General features: G+C 43.1%; 1 long non-coding RNA gene across 5 annotated transcripts in view; it reads right to left on the minus strand.

Moving 5' to 3' along the window:
• Positions 1–1,189, minus strand: part of LOC127056706 (uncharacterized) — a 92,388-nt gene extending 91,199 nt beyond the window's left edge. For 2 of the 5 annotated variants that reach the window (XR_007775875.1, XR_007775878.1), the window contains exon 1: positions 1,032–1,186. This is a non-coding gene — a long non-coding RNA (uncharacterized LOC127056706). Of the gene's footprint in view, positions 1–1,031 lie in introns of all 5 variants that reach the window. The other 3 variants (XR_007775876.1, XR_007775877.1, XR_007775874.1) reach the window with 3 other exon arrangements.
• Between the last annotated feature and the right edge of the window lie 4,811 nt (positions 1,190–6,000).

The raw sequence follows: 6,000 nt of genomic DNA on the forward strand, positions 1-6,000 counted from the left end.
CCTCAGCCAACTCTCGTTTGTCATTTTAGCCATGAAAAACCCATTCATGATATTTGCCACTATATTGTTTGCTATTAAGGGCCTGATCCTGCAAAGATGTAACACATACTGAACTTCATGCATTATCATCTCCTTTGAGATCTGCTGATGAAAAGTGTGATATAAGAGCTAGGTGTTATTATGGTGAGTAATCTCAGGCACTGCAGTGGGACTATTTGCAGTGAAGAGTGTGTGTAAATCTTTGCAGGATTGGGGCCCTAAATGAGGTAAAGTGAGCTATACAATGCATGTATAGCCCCAGTGTTCGTGGAGAGGTTCATATGTTCTTAAACCCAGGATCAAGCCTAGGCATCTCTGAAGTGTGCTGTCACGGGGTTCTGCTTTTTCAACACTCAGACTCAGTGGCCCATTGTCACCTTCACGCACACCTTGAAAGATGAACCTCACGGTACCACTCAGCTTGCTCCCTTTTAGCCCTTCCAACCTCCCTCTCCTCATGGCTCCCAGAGCACCCCATTGTTAAAACCCTTCTGCAACCCTTCTGACACCCTAAGTGTCTCCCGATCAATACACATGCCAGCCTCTGTGCCCCTCTACCCCCACCGGTTGTGCTAAGCATTTGTGGGAAGTCTGCCAGATGGGCAGCATGTCTTATTTCACTCAGGACTCCCTCTTTGCACACGTTTACTGCACAATTATATGAATCATTATAACTTTATCCCCTTGCATTACTTAATTTCAGTGCTGTTAAGATCAATAAATTTACACTCAATACTGGAAATAAACAAGCATTCCCCAGAGCTTGGAATGATACAGACTAATGCTTCAGGGCCATATGCTTCCATTGATCTGTATGCAGAAGGAAGAGAGGAATATGGCTGTTAGCCTGCGCTGGAGTTTAAATTACGCTTGCATGCTTGCTTTCTCGCTCTGCTTTTTATCAGTTAGGAGGAGAATGTTTCCTTTTAAATTAGATCTACAGGATCATATGCTCCCCTCCCACATAAAACCATATGGAAGGTGACACTTACCAGAAAAGAGGCAGGATTTCAGTGTCGCCTCAGTTGTGTTCTCCAAGACGACATCGATCTGGCAGCTATGAGCAAGGATGAGGGGAGCTGGCCAGAAGAACACATGCCCAGCCCTAGGCGCCACAGATACAGGAAGGCCAAATCCTACAACAGTCGAGCCTTATCTGCAAGGCCAGACTGCCATCCAGGCAATATCTTTACAATGTTGACATAGTTTACATCTTTACATAGTTTTTGAGTATTGCAAGTTTGGGGCCCTTTTTTCCATAGAGCTGCTTGTGCAGAACTATGCTCAAGAATCGAAGCACTCATTTTTAACAATTAAGTTTCTAGCCCTTGTGGTTGTGAAGAAAACCTTAGAAGTAACCAAATGAAAACTGATGCAGTGGAGCCTGCAGACAGCCTGGAATGCTAGCTGAGCTGCCCTGTTTATCTCAGTGAGATAATCCTGAAACCTAATGATGGCACTCTAACTGTCAACATTAACTATCTCACTACTGATTATTTTATCAGAAACATCTAGCTAATATGTTTTGACAATTTGGGATGATGGGATAAAGTCCCAAGTTGCCCCTGCCTACCTGTCCAATATCCAGCTTTGTCCTGATAACTTCCAAACCAAAGTTTTGAGTTTCCAATACAGAAACTGGGGCTATAACAAACAAAACAAAATGCAAGGACAGTTTAAAATTGAAATTTAATATAAAAATAAATAACATGAAGAGCTGCTATATTGATTATTTTCACACTTAGCCCATTAAAAAAATCCAGCTGACCAAAGGGAAAAAAATGAAGCTGCCACAGCATGTCCTGTCTGCAGCACCAGACCACTGCAGAATCTCTATGGAGTATGTGGAGGCCTTGTTCTATTGCCTTACTGTAGAAATAACTTTCCAATTGAAATGCACTGGTGATTTTATCATAGGAATGTGATGGTGAAGTCGCTAGAAAATTAAAAAACATAAAATAATTTCCCCTGCTCTTCTTCTTGCACCTTTCCCTTTCTTCACTTTTTAAACCATTCTACAAAACGTGCTGTATGCAGGACTAGCCTCCATATAGCAAAGAGGATATTTCAAAACTAATGGGGAATACAGAGAACGGCAACGCAAATGATTAGGCGAATGGAGACTTTCTAATATATGGGGAGATTGAAAAGGCTGGGATTGTTTACCTTAAAAAGGAGACAGAGATAACATGATAAAAGTATATAAAATAACGAATGGCTACAGCAGTGGTTCTCAACTAGGAATACCCTGGGGGGCACGCAGAAGTCTGCCAGGGGGTACTTCAACTCATCTAGATATTTGCCTAGTTTTGTGACAGGCTACACAAAAAGCACTAGCGAAGTCAGTACAAACTAAAATTTCATACAGACAATGACTTGTTTATACTGCTCTACATATAATACACTGAAATGAAAGCACAATATTTATATTCCAATTGATTTATTTTATAATTTTATAGTAAAAATGAGAAAGTCAGCAACTGACACTTTTGTATTTTTATGTCTGATTTTGTAAGCAAGTAGTTTTTTAAGTGAGGTGAAACTTGGGGGTACACAAGACAAATCACTCTCCTGAAAGGGGTACCATGGTCTGGGATAGAGGCGGTAGATGGTAGATCATGTTTCCCCTGTCTCAAAACAAAAGATCAAGGAGGCATTCAATGAAATTAAAAAGTGGGAAATTCAAACCTGATGAAAAAAAAATACTTTTTTACACAATGTGTAACTAGACTGTGGGACTCACCACCACAGGATGTAAATAAGTGCAAAACCTTAGTAAGATTCCAAGAGGGATTGGCTATTTATATGGATCTCAGGAGTATTCAAAGTTAACGCAAAAGTAGGTTTGGAAGGGATAAAACCTCAGGGTTCAGGGTTTAAATGACTCTCTAACTATTAGGGGTTGGGACAAGAATTTCCGGGGTGGGAGAATATCCCTTAGCTACCTGCTGTGATGTTCTTACGCCTTCCTCGGAAGCTTCTGGTACTGACCAGTCTGTGACAGGATACTTGGCTAAAGGAACCTTGGCTTTGTCCAGCCTGTCAGTGCCTGTGTAGTTTCTTTCCCGCAGAATTGTTGTCAGTCTTTGCTCCGTCAGTCTAACATTTCTTGACTGTTCAGAATTTTTTATTTGTCTTTCCTCCCCTTCCATTTCCCCAGTTATTTGCTCACTTCTTTCCCCATGTTCTTTAATCTCCCTCTCCATCCTTTCTGCTCCCTCAGTTTCTCTTAAACTGTCTCATTCCTTCCTTTCTTTTCCTGGCCTCTTGCTCTCCTTACAGTTTATTTCTATGATCTCCACAATCAGCTCTCACAGTCCAGGTTCTCATGCTGTCCACACCCAACCGGTCCCATTCCTCCCACTCCACTGCACATGCTCACAAAGCTCAGGCAGGGAAAAGAAGCTGCTCCTTTTCCTGCTCCTCATGGAGCTTCCAAAATGCGTTGCTAGCATCTCACAGTGGCTTCCCTCCTCCTCGGTGGATTCCACCTCAGCTTCAGCATTTTCACATGCAGCCTTGTTTTGCATACTGGGAGGGAAGAAGGAAGGCTCACGTTCGGTCTCGCCTGCAGGGGACATGGGCTCTACACATGCTCCCTTTCCATGCAGAGCTTGGCTTGCATGCAGTTGATGCAGAAGTGCTAGTGACAGTTGCACGGTGATATGGGATACTATGATGCAGCTGGTATTCCCAATATGGTAGCCATTAGCTATAAAGCCATATCTTTCTGCCTTGTATCTTAGGGCAAAACTGGGCCCAGGGTAAATGCCACAAGCCAAATCCAGCAGTCTTTAGCTGGGCAAAGCTCCATTAGCCTGAGTTAGGAGTGCAGGATTTGATGCCAGGAGCTCACGATTGGAATCACTTGGACCCTGAAGCAGGAGGATCACAATGTGTAGTTACAGATGGAAGCCTTCTGTGCTTTGAAGAGAGAAAGTTTGGCTATTGCTAGAGTAGTTTACTATTTTCCCTAAGCCTTATCTCTCTTCCCTACCCCGATCCTCCAGCTCAGTTTGTGGAAACATGGCCACTGCAGGTGATGTGCTGTCTGTGGGAATGCACTGAGTGAAGGAGGCACTGAGCATCAGAGCAAAGGCCAGGAGTTTTCACGTGGGAGCCACTTCCTGTAAAAATCCATCCCCAATAAAATCCATGAGTTTGAGGGTGGAGGACAGAGGCCCCAGATTATATCACATGGAAGAGGAAGGTAGCCCCATCCACCAGCAGAAGAATGCTATGGAAAGTTTCTGTCAAAACTGATGGAATTGCCATTACCCCTTCCGCGTCCTTCTCCATAGAGGAAAAGAAGAGGGCAGCTCTTTGTCTGCAGCATACAGATATAGTTCCCCTGATGCCTCCCACATTACTACATGCCACACACCCTTCCTTGGAGTCTGCAGATGTTTTGAAGATCTTCTGTGTAGGATGGTTTTGGGGTTGTCAGTTGCTGTGGTAGCCCACCCTGCAGGAGGGTTTAGCTTGTGTGGGTAGCTATAACAAATTGATGTACTTTTCAGTGCACTAGCATGGAAATTTAGGGCCCCCGATCAGTGTTTTGCCCATATGTAATACTGTTAACAAATAGGGGTCTCTATTTTAGGCTTGTTTGTAGCTACTCTGTGTTTCATTCTGGCTTCCTGGTCATTTCCTTTGTGGATATAAACCAAACCAACACAGTGCCTGTCCTCTAGGGAATAAGCAATCTCTTTGTTGTACCATCAAGGTCCAAACATCTTGGCTGACCAATGTATGATCAGAAAATACATTATACTGGGGGTATATTTAGTTATCTGTTCCTGGCACAAAGTAGAAGTAGCTCAGCTAGACCAAACCTCACTAATTTACACTTTGCTAATCTGAACACTCCATAATTTACATGCACAACGCAGTGACTTCTCCCCATTTGTTAACATGGACTAATAGCAGAACACTAGTCAGGCCTCTTATTACTAAGACTTTGGTACTTTTTCAAAGTGTACAGCTGGCTTACTGTTATACAGTACACTGGGAAGAATTATCAATGATTAAAACCAAGCAACACTTGTCAAAATAAATTAACAAAGTGCGGTTTGAGAGGCAACATCCTCTCCCTCTTACTGTGTGTCTTTGCCTTGCAAATTTGCAATGATCAGTAACTTGCAATGGAATTTCAAGGCATTAGTGCTGCTGAGTGAGGTTCTGCTCCATAGCATGGACTTCATCAGTGTGTAGCACATGAGATTTTGGAAGCAATTTCCATTCTGTTGTGTTCCGTTATACACTATTGATATTACATCTGTTGCAGATGTAATAAAACTTCATATACAGAGAGTGTATATCCACTCTCCACTCTTTCGCGTACACACCGAGACTCCCATATGGATTGTCACAAATCCATACGGTGTCCTGACACCTGGATTTTGCATTTGGATCTCTGATTTAACTGAACAATGTTTAAAATCACATGGAGTTCCCTATGGGCCTAGTTCCCTTGACTATGCATCCAAGGTGGCACAGAAGTGGAATTTATTTCATCAAGTTGTGGAATCAATTATGCTCCTGCAATTTGCTCCAGATCTTCCAGTTCAGATGATAATATGCAAATAAATGGTGCACAGTGCTGAAGTGTTTTATTCTCCTTCAAATCACTCCCCGTCGGAGGATTCTGCACAGGAAAGCATAATGCTCTGATGCATCGTTGCCTCTGGAGGGAGGAGTTAGTGGGTGCAAATAGGGAATAAGCAATGTGCCCCCAAATCCCTAGGGAGACATTGCAAATGCTTGGTATGAAAGCTGTGTAGCCGCAGCATAGCACTGAAAGTGCATGGCAAGAGATGCTGCTCCATTTACTCGCTCTGTCATGGCACTGGAACTGCTCCCCTTCCAAGCCTAATGAGCAGCAGAGAAGATGGCTGCGGGGACCCTTTTAGCATATGAGCCTCTCAGATCCGCTCCAGACAGCTGAAAATTCTGTTGTGA

Source organism: Gopherus flavomarginatus, chromosome 8 (genome assembly GCF_025201925.1).
Source record: "Gopherus flavomarginatus isolate rGopFla2 chromosome 8, rGopFla2.mat.asm, whole genome shotgun sequence".
Taxonomy (NCBI): Eukaryota; Metazoa; Chordata; order Testudines; family Testudinidae; genus Gopherus; species Gopherus flavomarginatus.